Source organism: Lygodium microphyllum, chromosome 13 (assembly GCF_053477565.2).
Source record: "Lygodium microphyllum isolate KBCC chromosome 13, Lygodium_microphyllum_v1.1.10, whole genome shotgun sequence".
NCBI lineage: Eukaryota > Viridiplantae > Streptophyta > Polypodiopsida > Schizaeales > Lygodiaceae > Lygodium > Lygodium microphyllum.
In genome coordinates, this window is record NC_141147.1 from 100,851,948 (window position 1) to 100,874,680 (window position 22,733).

Below are 22,733 nucleotides of genomic sequence, written 5' to 3' on the forward strand. Positions count from 1 at the left end.
AATACGGGCGTGATGCAAGCGTCTGCAATCGCTTCAGTCCAGAATGAAAAATCGAAGTCCTCCCCATCCTTGCTTCCTTCCTCTGGTTAGGCTATGGCAGACTGCAGTGCGTCTGTTTCGGGTGAGATGAGGACAAGAACACACACATATATATAAAGCTTATCGACCCAACACTTGTCGGTTGGCTGGGTATGAAATTTCTATCAGACTGAGGTCGACTCCAATGATGGTCAAAGAATTTTCAGACCAAGGTCGACCCCTCCTTTCCCACGCGATCACAGACGGAAGGTATCAATCCACAACGCCTCCAAGATCCACCCCACACTCTGCATTAGGACACTCCTTACGGAGCACTCTGCATTAGGACACTCCTTACGGAGGCAGTGCACCTTCCCGGAATCGTCCACCTTATAAAACTGCAAAACTGCGAGTTTGACCTTCTTCTTCTTATGCTTGATTTTCTTTGGCTTAGTGTATGTCTTCTTTTTTCTCTTCTTAGCTCCACCCCTGAGCCTGATCAGAGAGAGAATTTTCCCAAAAAGGAGAAAGAGAGTTCAGGCACGCTGTGAAGAATTATGCGACGAACGATGGAATCAAAGTTCTGATACAAGCAAACAGCCATGTTGGTTGGATTTAGGTGACAGAGCTTTTGCGGTGTTCCCAAACTACAGTTTGTCATCCTCGGAAGAGTAGTATGGTAATCCACCTGCGTATACTATCCTAGAGTTCATAGGATTTCTTTCTTCCGTATTGTCATTGGCATTCAGAAGCGGATCAGTATCCGATATTGAAACCCCATCCTCGTGTGGCTTCTTCGATTTCTTCTTGGTTGAACGTTGTCCCACTTGTGCAGAGGGCTGAGGCTCTGCCTCACCTCCTATTTTCTGTTCATCGGCTGTACGCGCATTTTGCTGGCTTTTGATAGGTGCTGTTTCGAAGTTCCATGACGTGTCAGGGCCTTCGGATCCTCTGTGTCCTCATCTTCTGCGTCATTATTGCAACACTCTTTCCTTGTCATTGATATCAGCTTCGTCGGCAGTCTCATTCGAGTCATCGTATCCAGCTCCACTCTCCTCCTCCGACGTCCAAGCTCATCGACGTTGTCCTTCCCTTCATTTGTTTCTTCAACATGATCAACATTGCTTCCTTTCCCTTCAACTGTCGGACGATTCTTTTATCCTCACAGCTTTCTCCTTTTTCTGCGTTTTCCCCCCCACGATTTCAGCTCACTCGCCCTCCAATCCAGGCGCAGCCCGCCATTTCTGCCTTTTCAAAAATATACCTCTCTTTTCTTAGCTTCTTCCCTCATCCATTCGTGACCTCCCCTGCTTTTTCTCTCCTTTCCTCCCCAATTAGCATTGCTTTTCTTTTCTTTAGAACTTCTTGCCTACCTTTTTACCCCCTTTCAGCTATAGCATACCTCTTCAGACTTTAGTGCATCCTTAAGTTCAGGTAATAAATGAGGCTCATGAACATCCAAATCTTAGATGCTGATTTGCCTTAAAAGCAAACTTAATGTCCATCATATGTTCTCCAACAATCCATTGCTCTAGCCTTAAGAGCTTTCATTACTAGTTGCAACTGTTTTGCTGAGTACTTTAATGCCTTCAAAACAATACCACCTGTTTGCTTCATTTCTTGATAAACACGTTCTGCCTTTTCCATCTGTCCACTGTTTATGTAAGCCTTTATAAGCATATTAAAAGTAGCATGTGCAGGCCGCACATTCACAGCCTTTGCCCTGTCAAACAAAGACTCCACTTCTTTATAGCACTTCAATTGCAAATACATATTCATGGCACTGTCAAAACATGGTTGGAGTGGTTTGAGGTCAGTCTTCTCAACTTCAGATAGTAACTCCAGAACATAATCAGTGTGCAATGCATTAAGGGAATATATACATTGGCTGCGGATTATTAAAATGCACCTCACAAACAATGAATCACACGCGGAAATTAACACAAATGCACAACAAAAGAAATGGAGGTGTATACGACTCGGATGCGCAGCAACACGACATCCACCCCCTCTAAACCTGCGCATCCTCCGGATGTGCCAACTATCCAGGATCATTCAAGTCCTCAAACAGGTCAAGTCCAACTTCTGATTCTAGTAAACCTGTTTTTCCATCATCTTCATCATCCCAATAAAATTTCTGCCCCTTTCGAAACAGCTGATAGAGAACATCTGCAATATGAGCAAAATGAGGAATCCAAATCATGTAAAATACACAAGCTCCCACAAATCTTCGCATCTCTGAAGTAGTCGAGCAATACTCTGCAATCCTGTTTATGGCATCCACCTTTGCAGGAGAAGGCTTTCTGCCATAATATCCAACCATATGCCCAACTATGATGACTTCATTAACAGCAAAGACAGATTTCAGCCCTGAAAACTTATGTCCAATATTTGCAGGTTCCCTCAACATAGGCTGCTTCATAGCTTTTTCAATTTGTTCATTACTATCAGAAGGAAGCGGGCCTGCAACCGGCTTAACCTTCTTATCAACTGTTTTATATTTTGTGTCAACCTTGGCATCATTCAAGCACTCTTTTCTTTGCTGCAATTTCTGTAAATTTTCAGCATCTTTCAACTCTGTTGGCTGAAAAATTTCAGCCTTTAGCTCTATGGACTGCATGGGTGCAGTCTGAAACTCTGTATGCAGAAATTTTTCTGCATTCAACTCTGTTGGCTGAATGAATTCAGCCCTCGGCTCTATGGACTGCATAGATGCATCCTGAAACTGTGTATGCAGAAATTTTTCTGCATTCAACTCTGTTGGCTGAATGGATTCAGCCCTCTGCAATTCTATTAGCTGATCAAGATCAGCCATAAATTCAGTTTGCTGAGTTTTCTCAGCCTCTAACTCTGTTTGCAGCATAAAACCAGAAATTTCCTGAAACATATCCAAGGTTTGCACATGTATGATCTTTGAACCCTTGCATACATCAGTTTTCAGCATTGCTCTCATCTCAAACAATGTATCTGCATAAGACATCCCTTCATACAATCCATCCACATGCTCTTCTGCTTGCAAAATACCTGCATTCTTCAACTCTTTCTTCTTACGACCAATGTACTGCCTGGCAGCTCTAGGCAAATCTGAAATTTTCTGATAACTCACTGAACTATCTGAAGTAAACCCAACAAAGTTATTGGAGAAAGACTGGCTGCCAGGAGGCGAGATCTCCTCTTTTCTCCGCTCCGTACCACTGGCGTCTCGCAAGACAGCGGTACCTAATGAAAATCCAACTCCTTCGCAGGTAGTGGTGCCTCACGCAAGGAGTCCCTGTTTCTCGGATGATTTACCCCAACAGTCATAAACTGAACAGCTCGCATACCATCTTTACTGCGTATCCGCGCATAAGCTGATCCGTCATCCATCACTTTTGTTTCCATTCTTGCTTCTGTAATGAAAGGCTGTCCAAGAATAATCGGATAAGAACATGAATCCTGAACAAAGCAATGATAATCCTCTTCAACATTACCAATAGAAATTCTGATACTCGGACAAGCAGCATACATATCTCCAGAAGTATTATTGGCGGCTCTCATGCGCCAGCCATGCTCTGCATCCATAGGCCACTTGCCACTCTCATAAACACCTCGAGCAATAAGATTAATTTCAGAACCATGATCAACTAAAGCAATCAAGGGAATTTGTTTCTCTCCAATCCTTACCACTGTCTCAGTGGTCGCTCTAGCCCAATGACTTCGTGAAAAATGGCTGCGAGAAATAAGAATAGGGGTCTCATCATCTTCATACTGCATAGGCTGCACTATTTTCTCCAATTGCGGATTAACAGAAGCATTCTCAACCATCACTGCATCATCATGCTCTTCTCCAAGAGCTCCATGCCACAATCCCTGTAAAGCAGGTCCTTCCATCGCATGCCGTTTCCTCCGCAAAAGATCCTGCATCTGATCCTGTATTTCTCTTCTAGCAATCCCAAGAGCCTCTCCAACAGTAAAAGTGACTTCACTATTCAAAATTCTTTCATGAAAAATCTTACTCATATCCGTTTGCATATCAAGGTCTGACAAGAGCTTGAATCCTGGCTCTTTTCTTGGTTGCCTCTTTTCCTTCTGCTTGTCTTCCATTGGTTGATCAAAACCTGTTTGAGCTGGAGAATTTGACATAGGTGGAGCTGTAACAGGTGGTGAAACAAAGTCACCCCCTCTAGTCTTTTTGGAGGAGCTAGGACCCTCCTCATCTCTTCTTCTCTTTTCTTCAACCATGGCATCTAAACCCTGCGTTTTAGCAATATAAGCAAAAATAGAATACCTGTCAACAGGAGAATCCCATCCTGTTTCTCCTCGGATGCTAGAGCCCACACAAGTCATAGTAGAAATTTGAACTTTCCCTCTTCTCGCTATCTCCAAGGCAGAAGACCATAAGGCAGAGTTTCCATCAGATTTCTGCTCAAGCTGGACTCCAAAAGCTGAAGCATCTCCTCTAACACTCACATAAGCTGATCGCGCAGCCATATCATCAACAAGCTTCTTCATACCTCCCTTACCAAAGTTCGTGTCAAGAGGAGCGCCATTCTCTGTCAGCCATATCTTCCCATCTTGTCCCCAAAACACTACATTCTTCTTACGTGCTTCCTGAAAAGCATCACAATCTCTGCAGTGTTGGTGCTCTGTACTATCACATCAAATACATCGACGCCCTTTTCTTTGACCAGCTGGAAAAGCAGTCACTGGAGCAGGTGCTACAGCAGGTACAGACATAAGTTGCTCCTTTAACTTACCAACTTCAGCTTTGACTGCTTCAATCGTCAAATCCGCCAAGCCTTTAATAACATCATCTACAGATAAGGGCACTGGAGCAGCAGGAACTGGTGGATTCATAACAGGAGGAGTAGGCTTAGGCAAAGAAGCAGCAGGGGTAGAAGAAGAAGTCTCCAAGGATTTTTCAGGAACTGATCCTGTATTTCGATGCAATCTGACTCTCCTGCGCTGCTTCTTGACAAGAGCATTCACAGCATCAATGACATGTCTCCACTCAGTCTTTAAACCTGAATCAGTAGCTTGATCTTCCAAAAGATCATCCAACTTTTCCTGTAAATCAGCATCTGCAGCTTGCAAAAATAACTCCACTTTCTGCATCTCCAAAGCTTGCTGTTCAGTCCCATCCAACTGATCATAACGGCTTTCAAACTCTCGCAGAAGAGCGGTAACAGAAAGTCCCTTATTAGGCATAGAAACCCATGCTAAAAAATTCCTGCGATTCATAAGACCTGTATCCTCCAGGAAATATTCATCTTTTAATGCCTTTTTAAATTCAGCCCAACCTGCATGTGCCTCTTGAATTTCTGCAATTCGACCTTCAAGAGCGCGCACCACGATCCGCAAGAAGTAGCGGCTCCAAACATCTTGAGAAACCCCAAAAAACTTCATCTTTTCTTCATACAAATGCAGGTAAGTTGACACTTGCTGGCCATTAAACTGCTTCATCTCCTGTTGGACAGCTTTCAAAGCATCCATAGCATCACTGTCACGTTTTGCATGAGCTTGCTGCTGCATATACATGGTAAATGACTGAAACAGGTTCTTCATGACATTATCATCTGTCATCTCTTCTTGCGAGTCTCCCATCTTGCTAATGACGCAGCACTTTCACGTCGGGTTCACCAGAAATGTCAAAGAGATCGTGCGAGAGCTGCAGAACACGGGGTTCAAGATACAGCAAGGAAAGACGCTAACAAGAAGATCTCAAAATTTGATGCCAAAGATCACTAAATTGCTTGTCAAGTTCATTACAAGAGAAGAGTCAAAATAAATGACAAAGTATGACAAACTGTACATTGCTTCACAATAAAGCATAAGAGCTTGCTTTTCAGGGTTCCAAGTAATTCATCCAATTTCAGGACTTAGTTGCATTATCCTCAATATGCATCAGCAAAGAAGGCTCCTAGGTTAGGCAATATGATGAAGACCCAGTCCAAAAGTTTACACTTTTGGCTGCAGAAACTGTTTGTAAATTCAACACCTCTGTGAAGTATAGGACATGATTTGAAGTGATACCATAATATGCAAGCCTTTCAATCAGCTCATAACTTTCTGTGCCTAGTGGCAATCAACAGCAGTCATTCTCAATAGTTGAAAAGATCTTGTAAATCCAAAATCTGCTGATCTCAGAACCGCATCTCCATCATTTGACGAAAGAAGAAGATTCTGAAGCTTCAGATCTCTATGTATCAGTTTGTTTGCACGTAAGATCTGTAATCCAGCACCTAGTTGGTGCATGAAATGGCTCACAGTCGTGTCTGAACCTGAATTTGTGTCCACATGTCTGCATTACTGATTCCCTGAAGGAAGAAGATCCACGTCAGTATATGCTGTTTCTCAACAGCTTTCAGTCCCAGGGACCTCGACTGGCGCAGTTTATTTCTCTGAGCTCCATGATATTTCCTTTCACCTTCAAAGCTTTCATCACCATGGCATAGCCTGACTGCATCTATCAAATCGTCCTGCTTGTCTTCTTCACATCGTCTTCACTCACATGCAAAAGCATTACATTGCCTGGTCAATCGGATACAGAGGCTGCTATTCAAGAACATTCTTTCCGAAAGATGTTGAGGCTACTACAATGTGTGAATATTTGTTTTTCTGCTGTGCCAAACGAATGACCTCTGCCCATGGTTCTGCTAATGGATGCTTTAACTTGTCAGACTCCACAATGAGTACCTCAGAAATTGAGGAATGAACTGAAGAAGCATGCTTTGCAGCTGATTCTACAGCTGGTCCAGATCCTGCTATTAGCAAAGAAACCTTGTTGCCTGCACTTATTAAGCCTGCTGCCACTATAGCATTCAATGAAGCACCCTTCAGTGCACCACCTTCATGTTCAGCAACAACTAATGTACTTGCATGTCATCAGGCAAAGTGATTGTAATACGGGCGTGATGCAAGCGTCTGCAATCGCTTCAGTCCAGAATGAAAAATCAAAGTCCTCCCCATCCTTGCTTCCTTCCTCTGGTTAGGCTATGGCAGACTGCAGTGCGTCTGTTTCGGGTGAGATGAGGACAAGAACACACACATATATATAAAGCTTATCGACCCAACACTTGTCGGTTGGCTGGGTATGAAATTTCTATCAGACTGAGGTCGACTCCAATGATGGTCAAAGAATTTTCAGACCAAGGTCGACCCCTCCTTTCCCACGCGATCACAGACGGAAGGTATCAATCCACAACACCTCCAAGATCCACCCCACACTCTGCATTAGGACACTCCTTACGGAGCACTCTGCATTAGGACACTCCTTACGGAGGCAGTGCACCTTCCCGGAATCGTCCACCTTATAAAACTGCAAAACTGCGAGTTTGACCTTCTTCTTCTTATGCTTGATTTTCTTTGGCTTAGTGTATGTCTTCTTTTTTCTCTTCTTAGCTCCACCCCTGAGCCTGATCACAGAGAGAATTTTCCCAAAAAGGAGAAAGAGAGTTCAGGCACGCTGTGAAGAATTATGCGACGAACGATGGAATCAAAGTTCTGATACAAGCAAACAGCCATGTTGGTTGGATTTAGGTGACAGAGCTTTTGCGGTGTTCCCAAACTACAGTTTGTCATCCTCGGAAGAGTAGTATGGTAATCCACCTGCGTATACTATCCTAGAGTTCATAGGATTTCTTTCTTCCGTATTGTCATTGACATTCAGAAGCGGATCAGTATCCGATATTGAAACCCCATCCTCGTGTGGCTTCTTCGATTTCTTCTTGGTTGAACGTTGTCCCACTTGTGCAAAGGGCTGAGGCTCTGCCTCACCTCCTATTTTCTGTTCATCGGCTGTACGCGCATTTTGCTGGCTTTTGATAGGTGCTGTTTCGAAGTTCCATGACGTGTCAGGGCCTTCGGATCCTCTGTGTCCTCATCTTCTGCGTCATTATTGCAACACTCTTTCCTTGTCATTGATATCAGCTTCGTCGGCAGTCTCATTCGAGTCATCGTATCCAGCTCCACTCTCCTCCTCCGACGTCCAAGCTCATCGATGTTGTCCTTCCCTTCATTTGTTTCTTCAACATGATCAACATTGCTTCCTTTCCCTTCAACTGTCGGACGATTCTTTTATCCTCACAGCTTTCTCCTTTTTCTGCGTTTTCCCCCCCACGATTTCAGCTCACTCCCCCTCCAATCCAGGCGCAGCCCGCCATTTCTGCCTTTTCAAAAATATACCTCTCTTTTCTTAGCTTTTTCCCTCATCCATTCGTGACCTCCCCTGCTTTTTCTCTCCTTTCCTCCCCAATTAGCATTGCTTTTCTTTTCTTTAGAACTTCTTGCCTACCTTTTTACCCCCTTTCAGCTATAGCATACCTCTTCAGACTTTAGTGCATCCTTAAGTTCAGGTAATAAATGAGGCTCATGAACATCCAAATCTTAGATGCTGATTTGCCTTAAAAGCAAACTTAATGTCCATCATATGTTCTCCAACAATCCATTGCTCTAGCCTTAAGAGCTTTCATTACTAGTTGCAACTGTTTTGCTGAGTACTTTAATGCCTTCAAAACAATACCACCTGTTTGCTTCATTTCTTGATAAACACGTTCTGCCTTTTCCATCTGTCCACTGTTTATGTAAGCCTTTATAAGCATATTAAAAGTAGCATGTGTAGGCCGCACATTCACAACCTTTGCCCTGTCAAACAAATACTCCACTTCTTTATAGCACTTCAATTGCAAATACATATTCATGGCACTGTCAAAACATGGTTGGAGTGGTTTGAGGTCAGTCTTCTCAACTTCAGATAGTAACTCCAGAACATAATCAGTGTGCAATGCATTAAGGGAATATATACATTGGCTGCGGATTATTAAAATGCACCTCACAAACAATGAATTACACGCGGAAATTAACACAAATGCACAACAAAAGAAATGGAGGTGTATACGACTCGGATGCGCAGCAACACGACAGCGTCCTATAGCGCAAGGTTTGTTAACCAGATACAACAAGACTTGATAGTCAACAAAGAAGGTAAAAGACATATCCAGAACATAATGCCAAAACTTCTTTACACCAAACACCATGGCCAAGCCCTCTCTCTCCATTGTTGAGTAACTTATTTCGGTCTCAGTGAGTTGTCTGCTAGCAAAGCTCACTAGGTAATCCAAGTTGGCACAACATGACTCCTACAATGAATTTTGAAGCATCAATGTGCACATGGAACGTGAGAGCCCAATTTTAGGGCTCATAGAATTGGTGCCGTGTTCAGAGCCTTTTTTAGTTTCTCAGATGCACGTTGGCATTTCTCGGTCCATTCGAATATTATCAATAGCTTGTATAGAGGTCTAGCAATCAATACACAGTTCAACACAAACCATCGATAATACCCTATATGGCCTAAGAAACACTTAATTCGCTTGTAATCAATTTCGGGTGGAAGGTCAACAATGACCCTGATCTTTGAGAAATCTGTAGCAATGTCATTCTTCGATGCCACATGTCCTAGGATGCATCCATACTTCACCCAAAACTGGCACTTCAAGGGGTTCAATGAAAGACGATACAGTCAACACCGTTCAAAGACCGATGTCTAAGTGTTCCCTCTAAGATGAGTGAACACACAAGTCATCCACGAAGACCTCTAGCTCCTTCCTGAGCATGCCTTTGAATATAGTGCACATCAATCATTGGAAGGTTGCTGGTGCGTTAGTCAACCCAAAAGGCATGACTATGTAGGCAAAGACACCCCATTTATGACGAACGCGGTCTTATGCCTATGGTTAGGATGCACTTGCACCTGATTGTATTCGCAAAAGCCTTCTAGAAAACTATAAGCCTCTTTGCCTGCTACTCTCTCAAGCATGTGCTTGGTGTACGGCATTGGATAGTTATCTCTCTTTGTAGCTACGTTTACCTTCTTGTAATTGACACACACTCTAATCTTTACATTCTTCTTTAATACAATGACTATGGGAGAAACCCAGTACATGTGTTCAATTTCATAGATGAATCCTACTCTTATAACACCATATTGGGGAATATGGGAATTTCCCATAAGTTTGGGACATATGGTCAAATCTTTGGATTTGTCACAACTTGAACACTATAACTCCAAATCGAGCGCTCTATAGCTCAATAGATTCCATTTTTCAAGCACTTTCCAATGATAGGTCACATCATATAGTTTTGAGAAACTTATGGGCACGTTATCCGAGTGCCACCTTTTTAGTATTCAAAAAATGAGAATTGGGAGATTCCCAAACTCATTAATATTATGTTTTATTAGCTTGTCAATTTCTTCCTTGATGGCGTGGACATGCTTTGGATTCACAGGATACGATCATTGCTTGACCGGTGTTGCATCAGGTGTCATGGGTATGTTGTGAGTCACCACACTCAGGTCTATCTGTGTTTCCTTAGGCAGCTTCCGTTGTTCCTCCCCTAACCGTCGCCATCTTAGGTGGACCAATAGGTCCCCCTTGGTGCATCTACTCTTGGGGAGGCAAGGTATCTCAGTATCACTATCTGAACTGACTTTTGACTCAGAATAAAACTCTCTATCGTTGCTAGAAGAGGGGCTCTCTCTTGGTGATCACTTGAAAGGTGAGTTTGTTCACAGCAGTGGTGTGTCACTTAGTTGGGCTAGGTCAGGCTGCTCGTAGTCAATTGCGCCTGTGTGCTCCAACCAAGTTCAATCACAGTCCTTGTGCCTGACTCCTTTCTCTACCCTAAGGGTGCTCTACTTGCGTGGTCTCTAGAGGCCACTCATATTTGTTAGATTATACATCCCCCCTAGTGTCGTATTCTATAGTATCGGTTTCCTTTTCGCTCTCATCATTGAAGGAACAAAAGTCCTCGTATTCATCGTTAGAGATGCCTCTGTCCGATTGCTCATCATTCTCTAAGTTTTGATATGTCTCTTCTTTCTAGTTGAGGATTAAAGCCCAATTGTACCTCAAGTTTAAATTGTGCACCTTGGACCATCGCCATTCAGGCTGGTCCAAGAGATCTTGGAGTGGCTTGAGATTCATTGTTGGATTTCCATCCAACTTGTCTGTCAGATATCCTAGAATCTCCACTAGGAGCTCTTGTCTATGGTTCGGGACTCAAAATGTCTTCTACATAGGCTTCCAATCATCATGCAGACTAGCACTGAGCATGTGTCCTTGGGCTGGCTAGTTGACTTGATGACTTGTTCGTACTCCTCAGTGTTCAAGAAGGGCAAGTTGATGGTAGAAAGAACATGCATCAAATCTCGCTCATCCTCAGAGCATGGGATATACTTGGTTGGGTCCCCATAAGATCTCCTAATCTATTCCTCATCCTTAAGCATGGTGGACATGGCATCTAGGTCGACTGGCGTAGTCTTCCAAGTGTCTATCTCTACTCTTCCAACCTCCATTCAATTGCCCAAGAAGATAAAACCATTGCCCCAGTCTTCTACAACTCTCACATTGTGCATCTAGGGTTGTCCTAGAAGGATGTCGTAGTCCACTCCCTTCATGACTATAAAGTCGAGGATTCCTATGATTTTCACTAGCTAATTTTTCAACACTCTAAATGGTTTCACCTTCATTCTATTCGCCAGTGTGACGTTCAACCTAGCAGTCTCAATCGATGGGTTACCCCATATTTGGAGTACCGCTTGGCTTAGCATACTCACTTCTATCCCATATCTATGATCCCCTTTCTTGTGACATCCCCCAGAGCTAAGACTGGCATGACTACATGCATTTTCATGCATTTCCAAAAAGCATTGATATGTAAGGATTTAGGCATGGAGTGCAGCATCAGACTCGGTATTTGAGTTACTGCATTGTGCTCTAGTAAGTCTGTGGCAACTGGCTCATTTGATTCTTGGACCCACAATTTCATCTCTTGCCATAGCGTTCGATGTTGCCTAAGCAGGTCGCCTAAGTTTAGAGTCACATGGGTGGTCACCAATGTATTAAGGAGGTTGCTACCTGCTTGCCTCTCTTCTAACTCTGTAGTTCTTGGCCAATGGTCCTAACTGGTTTACTGGCCCATAGCATTTAGAATTTATCTAGGCATCATTGCTTGTGGTATCATCACATCCTTGATTTTCGTTGTGGGAGAGAGACTAGCATACTTATGCTTGAGAGATCATCGATCTCATCTTCTAGTACGGGCTTAGTGTCTTTTAGGTTCTCTTGGGCCTCCTTCACCCACTCCTTCACCTTCTTGATGGCTTCGAGTTGGCGTTTCGGGTTGGGGTACTCCCCAACCTAACCTTAGCACTTCCCTTTTCAGTCGTCTATGGAGCTAATGGTTCTTCCTCTATATTAATGACTTTCTTTCCAACAGGCAATGTTGTGGCACTTTCGGTTTTGAGAGTGACCTTAGCGTGTGGCCTTTTCTTCCTCCATCTCTAACTCTTCTTTCGAATTGAGGTTGTTTCAAGGTTGCTACGTCTCGACAGTCTGCTTTGTCTACGCACGGGTCATGACATGCAATGGGATAGAAATTGTCTCCCCATCAAGTGCCTCGACATCAAACAATCCCAATGGAACCAATGGCTTATTTGCCAAACTAGAGGCTGGTTTTCATTAAAGGCAATCAATAAACAAATGAGTGATTCCACACTCAACACATCTTAGGTTAGCCTTGTCTCTATTAGCTTGCTCCCTCTCGGGGCATCATGAAAAAACGTGTCCTGGGTGATTGCAAGTCCAAGACATGATTGGCTCTTGGGTCTACCCTCCTAGGCCTCTACCTCTCCCTCTACCTAATGCCATCACCAATATTGGTCGGTATTCCATAAGGACTATGTTTTCCTCTTCATCGTATGATACATATGGGTTTACATAAGGCTCATCGTTGTTTGTCTTGTCCACATAGTGGATTGGAGTATCAGTCGGGGGATGGCTTATGCAGGGTCGAGGTGGTCTAGGGATACCTGTAGGATTTATCTCCACACTAGGGATGGTCATCTTAACATCATTAGGTGTCGGAAGAGCCAATGGGGATCCCCTTCCAAAGAAGTTCAATGGCCTGTTTACAAGGTAGGGTTGACCGTAAGGCTGCGGATATGGGAGTCTCCGAGGTAGTCAACATAGCATGGCGTCATGGCCAAAGCTACCGCAATTAGTGCAAGGTCATGACCTAGGGTCGTGACACTCAATTGGCAAGTGATTTCTGCCATAATGCATGCATGGGACGTGTGGGCACATTGGTCGTATCATCATCTCCTACAACTTGGCTATGTCCATCCTAATCTCTGCTAGCTCTTGTCCTGAATCAGTGCCCTTGCCTTTATCTTGAGCGCTTGGGCCTAGTCTCTCACTCAGATTTGACACCCTCTCAAAATTCTTGGCCCTGGACTCTTCTCAATTCGAGCCTTTGGAGCTTCTCTCATTGAGCTGGTCATCCACTCTAATAGCTTCTTCATAGACCCTTGCTAGTGCATTTTGCTGCAAGCTCGAGTTGTTGCCAAGGCTTTGTAGAGCTCTTCACTTCATATTCTGTTAAAGAATACCATGGATACCGTTATTTTAGTTGGTCTCTCGCCCATAGGGATTCCCCTGAAGAGGCTCCTCACATGGGTCACGTAATCTCAGATGTCCTCTTTCTCTCTCTGCTTGAAGTTCAGAAGTCGCACTAGCAAGTTATTGGAGTACCCCGATTTGGAAAATCTCTTAATGAAGAGATTTTTCAAGACATTGAAATTGCCACACTCCGTAGCATCAAGGCTTGTGTACCAAGTCCTGGACCCTTATCACCCAAGCATAGACCAAAAGCTTGTGAGCCTTGAGTGGGATTAGTGAGACCATTGGCCTCACATACCTGCTCGAATTGCTCTACAAAGCTGTACGGGTTGTCGTTTTCTTAGTATTTGTCCAACTCCTTTGCTACCACAGGAATTTTTTATTGGCTCTTAGATCCTTGGTTGACTCCTAACCGCGCGAGTAGCGATGTTGCTAATACTGTAGCGCTTTGCTCTCTTGTCATGTTATCTAGCATGCGCTTGCGCTCAGTGTGAGGTCCCCTTCTAGCGATCTCTCACTCTCTGACCAATTTTTACTTGCTAGGGCTACCACCCTCTGGATCTCTCGCATTTCCATGCTTTTGCGTAAGCTCCTAGTTTGTTGATCCTAGTTGTATGTGGCTAGACTTGGTAGAGCCTTGTGTGCTAGCTTCCTCTCCTCCTCAAGATTTGCTATGATATCCTCTACAGGTGTGCCGCGGTGTTCTAGCCGGGTTCGAGCATCGTATTTTTTCACTAACTACTGGATAGCCTCAGGAAAATCTCCTAAGTTAAGTTCTTCCTCACTTCTACAGTTTGACCTGCCCTCTTCCATGTCCAAGACTTCTTATTCTGCCAAGTTCTGGATTAGGTTGATGAGGCCAGGTAGATCCACTTCCAGGATAGTGTCTATCCTTGTTGCATCCCACTTCTTAGCTGTCTTCTTTGCTTGGTCCTACTTTTGGGGATTCGATCACCCTTCTATGTCTTGGGATCTTCTCTTACCGGTGGGTTCCTTCAAGGTTTTATGTCTAAGTGAGTTCCTTGTTAACTACAACCAGTCCTCAACTTACCATCACTCTGTGCATGTGTGTGCGGGTGTATTCTTTTCTGTGCACTGTGCACAACCAGGCTCTCATCTCTTCCTAAGTGTGTTTTGGGTGGTGCTAGAAATCAAAGTGAGTGAGAAAACAAAGTGTCTACGCAGCTCTACCACTCTTGTTTATGGGTTGGCTTGATAGGGTTGTATGTTCTGTTTCTAGTTGTCCTCATCGACTTATAGGGTTTTGGCTACGCTATTCTGTTCAACTTGTTCAGGGTCAATTTTGGGTCTTACAACCAGCCCATAGTATCACACATGTCAAGCTTGTGAAAATGCATTGTTGCACGATTCTTGGCTGTTCAGCCATGATTTCTAGGTCTATAACTACATGTGAGGCATTCGGTGGATTCTTTCGGCACAGGTTACGATCCTCGTTGTTCGGGATTTGTCAAATTTCTAGGTTTTCTCTCTTAGGTTGTGTCCGATTTACCAGAATCTAATTTTGAAAATTGAACGTCTGATTTACCAATGTCCAATGCTAGGAATCGGACAGGTTCAGGTCTGATTGTCACAATCGGACAAGGTGTGTTTGATCATTGGACAGCGTGGGTTGGTCCAATTTGAATATGTCCGATTCTTGAAATCAGACAAGGGTGCTTGGTCCAATTTGAATATGTGTCTGATTGGAAAGGTCATTGGGTCTGATTTCATGGTCCGATTGTTGCGATCGAACGGGTTGAGCATCCGATCCAACTAGGTGGTGCCTCCAATTTCTTCTCCTCTGATTCTCGGAATCGGACGAAAGTGGGTTGTCCAATCGGATAGGTCAAATTTTTGTGTCCAATTTTGAGCGTCTGATTCCATGGAATCGGACACTGGGAAAAGCATCCAATTGCACCAGTCAAAACACACTTCGACTATGATTTGCTGAAAATCTCCACTCTAAAGCTATCACCACCTACAAGACCTTCTAGAATTCAAGCAAGGGTGTAGGCCAAGGGTATCCTATACCTGAATCTCGTAAAAAGCTTTGACACGCTTTGATCAATCTGATGTGGACTCGTGACCTACAAGCTCTCTCTCTCTCTCTCTCTCTCTCTCTCACACACACACACACACACACACAAAGGCAGGACTGCAAATGAGGCTTTCCATGGTTACCCAAGACCTTAAACCCTTGCTGAGCACCACCTTAGCCTTCCCGATCACTCCCCTTGTGATTCTGATACATCTGAGCACTCCTTTTTTCCATTTTTTCCATGTTTGTGCCCTCTTCAGGCCTACTTTACAGCAACGAACCCTATGCTTTCCACTATGATTTCTCCCTCCTATCCTACTTTAAATGCAACAAAACTCAAAAGTAAAGTATTGAAATTATTTCTCCTACTCAACTAATCATCAAAAACCAAAAATACTTACTTGTAGCATGGATTAAAAACCCAAAACCTCCTATCTATCTCAAGCTTTGGTTTGGGGATGAAACTATTACTTTGATGCTCGATTTAAAGCGCGCAAGCGCTCAAGCTTGAATCCGTTTGTCCCAGCAATGGAACCAAAATTTAGAGGCAACAAGCTCAGGCTCAACCGCCAAGACCCATGGATTGTTTATTCCTTCAAGCGTTTCAAGTGAGCACGAATGGCTACCTCTCACATAGCCGATGCGCTATGCCTCTCTACGAGTTTAGTGAGCTTACCTTGATGCTCCATTGAGTTGCTTCCTCTCTCAAGCACTCTGATAGCTCTATGATTCCTGATGCAAGCTCAAGCATCCTCAAGCCTTGTTCTCCAAGCTCCATCCTCCATAGCCATGTGCTAGATGAGAGAAGAGAAGAGAAGAAGAAGAGAGGAGATGGTGGAGGGCTTCACCTCCAAGATCCCTCACCCTCACACACTCACTCCCTCACTCACTTACACTCCCTCCCTCAAGCACTCGCAAGAAAACAAGCAAGAGACGAGAAGGAGAGAAGAAGAAGAGTCCACTTTTCCACATACCAAATAATGAGCTCTTATTCACTTTTTGAGCTTTATATACATGCCCTAAAATTCCATGGGCACCCATCCCCTTTTTTACATGACCGGCCATTGTGGCAAGGTCCTTTTTTCCCATTATCCTCTTATCTTCCTAGCTTCCCATCTACCTTTACAATTTGCATAGCGATGCTCTTAAAATAAATCATGGTGTGCCTTGTGCTCTTTTACAAAATTATTGATTTGTGCTTTTTCTTATGTGCCTTTCTCCTTGATTTAGGACTTTTCTGCACTTCTTATGTTTCCACATTTTTCTTGGCGTACCTTTGTCTTCTATTTCACTTTTGCCTTGGCCTTGTCTTCTACTTTAGATTTTTTGGATTTTCCACCTTGTTCATCTGAGGGTTAACATTCATTCAAGGAATTGAGAATTTCAGTTCAAAGACCATACACAATTTGGTGCAACATCACGGTAGTGATAGACACATTAAAGAAATTGAAGCAATCGGAGAAATTAAAGCATCTTGACATTCAAGACCATTTCATTCGGCAATAAGTGGAAAACCATATCATAAAGCTAGAAGATGTTCCAACTACAAAGAATACAACTAGTTTTCTTACATAATCTCTTTCAAGAGACAAGCTAAATGCTTGCAGTGTTTTGGCTGGACTAGAACACATCGAAACTCTATTTTATATTATGGGTGGGTGTGGAGAGTTTAAAATAAAAAAATTAAATCCTAAAATAAAACAATAAAGCTAAAATAATCCAAACAGTGAGGAAAAGAGGGTCGCACTGAAACCTTGTAAATACGCACTCTTCATCAATATGATAATTAGTGTATATCAAGAATATATATATATATATATATATATATATATATGTATATATATATATAGTTTGTATTCTACATTTACGTTCTTGATTAATAGCAAAAAATAACGCCCACAATCACAACCTTCATCAGCTCTCTCCTTGCATGCCCCAAAAAAGGTTTGATATTGGAATGTGCTAGCCAAATTGGTGCTACATGTCAAGTATAATTTGTCAAGTTGATATTCATGATGCTACTGTAGTAGAATACATAGAGCTTGGGATCTCAATTATAGCTCCTCATAAGCCATACTCCCCAAAATTATATCGTATTTTTGCTTTCCCAACACTTCACCCTTCCACAATAGGTTTTGACAACGCACTAGTAGCCAGAACTTACACCATGGCCTCCATCATCCTCAAGAAATTATGGCTAGCAATACGGTAGTCATTACTCCTCCTTCTACATGTCGACTCGTTTTTCCAATCATCCGCCCCTCTACCACAATTATATACTCTCTACAATAAAATGCACCTTGCATTTCATAAGGCCTACTTTTTCAAAAGCTTTTCCTTTTGAACGTCACTCTTCCTTCATGCTATTCAGTGTGTGTTTTTCCTTTTCTCAATTTATAAGAATAATAAAGCCTTGAGTACATTCTCATGCCAAAATATTTTCAAAATATCCAAACATGTCTTAATTTAGAGAAACTTTTCAAAATCTACATGAAAATCAAGTTCTCTTATGTTGTCCAAGTGGAGTCCACTACATTATGGTATCAATTTCATGGATGCTAAAGATTTCAAGTCATATAAATGCAAGCTATCATAATTCTCAACCTATTAAATCTTTGAATAATGAATTCATTATTTCCAACCTGCATGCTAGTTTGTGCCAACTTTGCCTCACTTAAGAGATGTTTCTCTCTTATTGAGAATAGAACAAGCTTACACAGAAAACGTGTCATGACGCTACTCCCTACAATTGATACCTAAGTATCTGGAGCTTATCATGAAAGTTTGTCACACTCTAGATCAAAAAATTTAGCTCAATTTTATCTAAAAATCTTTGTCACACTCTAGATCAAAAAATTTAGCTCAAATTTATCATGGGATGCTCCGTCTTCCTAGCTCCCATGAAAGTCAAGGAAAATCATCAGTCATGTCCTCAATCAATCAAAAATTACAATCAAATACCCAAAGCAAGGTCATAATCAAGTCAAAACAACCAAGACAAAGTCAAATTGACATTCTTTAGTGGGGGCAACAAAAAATATGTCACACGAGTGGTAAAGTATAAAAACACACCTCACAACCTAAAGACAAAATGAGGAGTGCCAATTGTGATGTAGACTTCACCTAAGAGTTAAACTGGATTGGAAACTTTATCAATGCATGACCAAATACTAGAGAACTGACCACAATAAGAATGATAATGCCCATGGTAGCCTCAAAAACACATAGAATGTGGAGCATAAAAAACCACAAGATGATTCTAAAAGGTGTTGAGTTCGATTTTCATTCATAACACATGTACTACTTGAGGAAGAACAGTACCCTTCCACTCAAGAACGCATGACATCCATAAAAATATAATCACTGCAAATTTTCAAGAGCAATGAATCACAACCACAAATCACAACAATGCTTCTATATTTTTAGATTAGCATCAATATCGATTTTTCTTTCTTTCTAAAAATTCAATGAGTTCATTTGCATCATGTAACTCAAATGCTTATATGAAAACTCAAAGACAAGACTTGAAACAATTCCAACTTCCAAAAGCTCTTATATTCTTGAATCAAAACAATCACATACTAACACTCTTACAACTATTTAGCAATTCTAATGAAGAAACTCAGTAGTACTCTAAAAATGTGATGCAATGTATGCTACATAAAATAATAGGCCATACTTGTTAAAATTCTATGCCATCTTAACATTAAGCATCAAGTTCCTTGTCAGCCAGGTCCATTATTATCATCATGCGTGGCATTCCATGATCCAATCATAGGTTGAAGAACTCTTCATGTCAACCAACACCTTAAAAACATGATTTTCTTCTCCCCTTGATCATGCTAGCCGGTCAACGGTGACTAAGGGCCCCTCCAAAATTATAGTCAACTTCCATGACAAAACACATGCCAACATGCCACCTTGGTCAGCTCAAATGCAAGCAATTCAACCAAAAATCCCACCAACAAGTTCAACAAATAATCATCATCCAGAAAACATAGAGCTTCTAATCCCATATGTAGGTAGCTTTTAGCACTATGATAGGTTCCTTCCTCCCTTAAACACTCAAGAGATCTCCCCCACATACTCTGATCCTCTTAAAAACTGTCAAAAGGAACTTTTAATCATTCCCTACATAGGGAAAAAAAGGGAATTTTCTATCAATTTCCTAGTTAAAAATACACATAAGTAGGAAAAGTAAATAATAGGAAAAATGGAATATTTCCTAGTTAGAGAAACTAGAGAATCACATAGGAAATTTCCTACATAAGAAAATTTCCCTATGTAGGGCCTTATGTAGAAATTGCCTATGTGATTCTAGGATAATTTTCTTATGTAGAGAATTCCTTATGGGATTCCCTAGTTTTCTATATGATACTAGGAAAATCTCCCTATTAGGAAATTCCCTATTTGGCTCCCTATTTTCTCCTCTCCATTTCCCTATATAGGGCTTTACATAGGAAAATTTCCCTGTGTTTGAAATTTCCTATGTGATCATTCCTTAGTTTCTCTAATCAGAAAACGTTTTATTTTTTCTATTGTTTACTTTCCTTACTTATGTGTTGTCAAGGAGAGGGCTGAGAGGTGAGAGAAAGAATGAGTCACAAGGAGAGTGAAAGACTAGAAAGATAGGAAAGAAGAGAGAGAAGCCATAAAAGCTAAGTATAAGCAGGTGAGATGAGAGACAGTAATTGTATTATGGTAAAAGATGTCAAAAATTACATTTCTCACTTTTATACCTCTATCATTAACCAAATGCAACCATCAATCCCATACATGCTATACATCATGATAGAAATGACGAAGATGAGACTCCAACCACTTATTTTCTCTTTCTGTTTGATCATTAATTTGTAGATGATAGGCTATAGAAGGAGTCAATTTAGTACCAATGGAGTTGAATACTACCTGCCAAAAGTTACTCATGAACTTGGTATCCCTATCATGCATAATCATATGTAGTAGTCCATGTAATCTAAAGATTTGCTCCATGAACTAACTAGCTAGTTGTGAAGCAGTGAATTGGGTCTTAGTAGGAATAAAATGGGTTGCCTTTGTGAGTCTTTCCACTACTACATAAATGCTTTTCTAACTCTTTTAGGTAGTAGGTAAAGCAGTAATAAAATTCATGGTAATATGCAAACCACCTAGCTTATGGGTGCTATCCTTGTTCTACTACATACACTTCATGGCATAGTCTTTAACATCTCTCCAAAATCCTTTCCAATGAAAGCTTTTGCTAATCTTATCATAGGTCTTAAACACTCCAAAATGTCAAACTATAGGTGAAGAATATAACTCTTCAATAATTTTTAGCCTGAAAGAAGAAATAGATGGAATAACAATATGTACGAACTGCAGGCTATGCAAAACAAAATTGTGAAGTTGGAATTCACACAATGTTGGACACAATGACAAGCAATGTCGAGCTTTGATGGGCAGAGAGGATCGCCTTGACCTAGAGAAGGTATTCCTAGAAGAAAGCTTCAAGAGTTATGGCCTAGATGAGGAGATCAAGAAGCTCCAATAGAGGTATGTGCTGTTTTGGCTATGGCAGACTCAAGGTCAAGATGAGGATGAAGTTGAAAATGAAGAATTGAGTTGGATGTGAGCTGGGAAAAGATGATCAGAGGTGAGAAGAGACCGGAGAGGCAGTGCCATGCTCAATTGAGCTCTGATACCATGAAAAAAGTTGTGGGATCTACACCATGGCAATAGCTATGGCAGATCAAAGATGAAGATGAAGCTCATGATGACATAGACAAAGACTTGACCTGTTACACAAGTGAATTAAGTTCCAAGATGGAAGCTTGGACTCATAAACACAATCTTGTGTATAAGACTGACAATGACCAAGACACTAACTAAAAGAGGAAAGCATCATGATATTGCATTCATCATATATTTGAAAAACTGGTAGTCAAGTACAAGGCTTTATAGTTGCTAGATGGGTACCAGTTTCCCTCTCTGTGCATATGGGATTCAGTCTTCCTACATATCCTAAGCCCAAAACTACCTCATACAAAGAGGCCACATTGGGTGTGATTGTAAATCTCAACAAATCTATAAAAGCTCTTTGATTTTCTTGGCTACTTCTTCATGCTCACATTTAGACATTCTATAGGGTGGCTCATTGACTGGCTTTCAATGACACTCCAAATCTACAGGGTGATCCACTACTCTCTTAAGAGGTAATGAAGTAGGCACTTCAAATAAGTCCATATATTCCTCAAGTAGACCTTTCAAAGTTTTATGCTTAGCTATATTCTTGGATTGATCTTCTACCTCTTTATTCAAGTATAAAACAAAAATATGACATCACTGTTTGTACTCCTTCTTGAGTTGTTTAATGGTGATAAGCTAAAAATCAAATTTACAAAGGATTCCTTATAGATGGATAAGCTTTCCATCAATGGAAAACTCCATGTAAAATGGCAAAAAATCCATAGTAATTTTTCCTAAAGTCATCAGCCAATCACACCGAAGCACAATATCTATGGGTTCCATTTCTAAGGCAATTAAGTTCACCTATATCTCGTAATTTTCAACTAACTATATGGGAACCTTTGGGCACATTTGAGTGTTGATTTACTCTTCACCATTAGCCACTTGTACTCTTATGGGTTGATGTAAATCAATGGTGGGAAAACAGTGTAACCTATCCACAACTAACTTATTCACAAAACTAGGTATACTGGCACTGTCTATTACGATAAACACATCCTTTCTATGAATGCTACCCTTCATATGAATTATACTAGGGCTTTTTAAACCGATCCAATCAACAATGAAAATATAACAAAGAGTAGTGGTAGTAAGAGGTAAATTTGTCCCACTGGATCAAAAGGAATATGCCCACCAGGATGGTCAAATGGAAATCCATTTGCAACATTGTAAGACTGATCAGGATCAAGATCCTCATCATGCTCTTCAAATTCAACTTGTGCACTCACTGTTGGTTCTTCAATAACCTCATCATCCACATCTTCAAGTACGATCATATTGTAATTCTTGGCCTTCGCATTCTTGTAAGTGCACTTGGATGCATAATCAGCCATATATTTTTCTTTACATTTGAAACTTAGACCCTTTTCTTTTCTTTCCTTGAAAAGATCTATAGGCATAAACTTGCCATTGTTTGCTGAATTATTTTGAGATCTATTGTCACCTTTCTTAGGCGGGAAATAAATTTAGTCCTATGCAGAAGATTGGAGTTTTCAATGATTTCAACCTCAAGGGAT

The 22,733-nt window shown here is 41.5% G+C and overlaps 1 long non-coding RNA gene across 1 annotated transcript; it reads right to left on the reverse strand.

The window, feature by feature from the left end:
• Positions 1-450: 450 nt before the first annotated feature.
• Positions 451-7,414, reverse strand: LOC148026972 (uncharacterized). The gene is made up of 2 exons (XR_015692784.1): positions 7,254-7,414; positions 451-507 (listed from the first exon to the last, which is right to left on the reverse strand). It is a non-coding gene; the product is annotated as an uncharacterized LOC148026972 (long non-coding RNA).
• Positions 7,415-22,733: the final 15,319 nt, after the last annotated feature.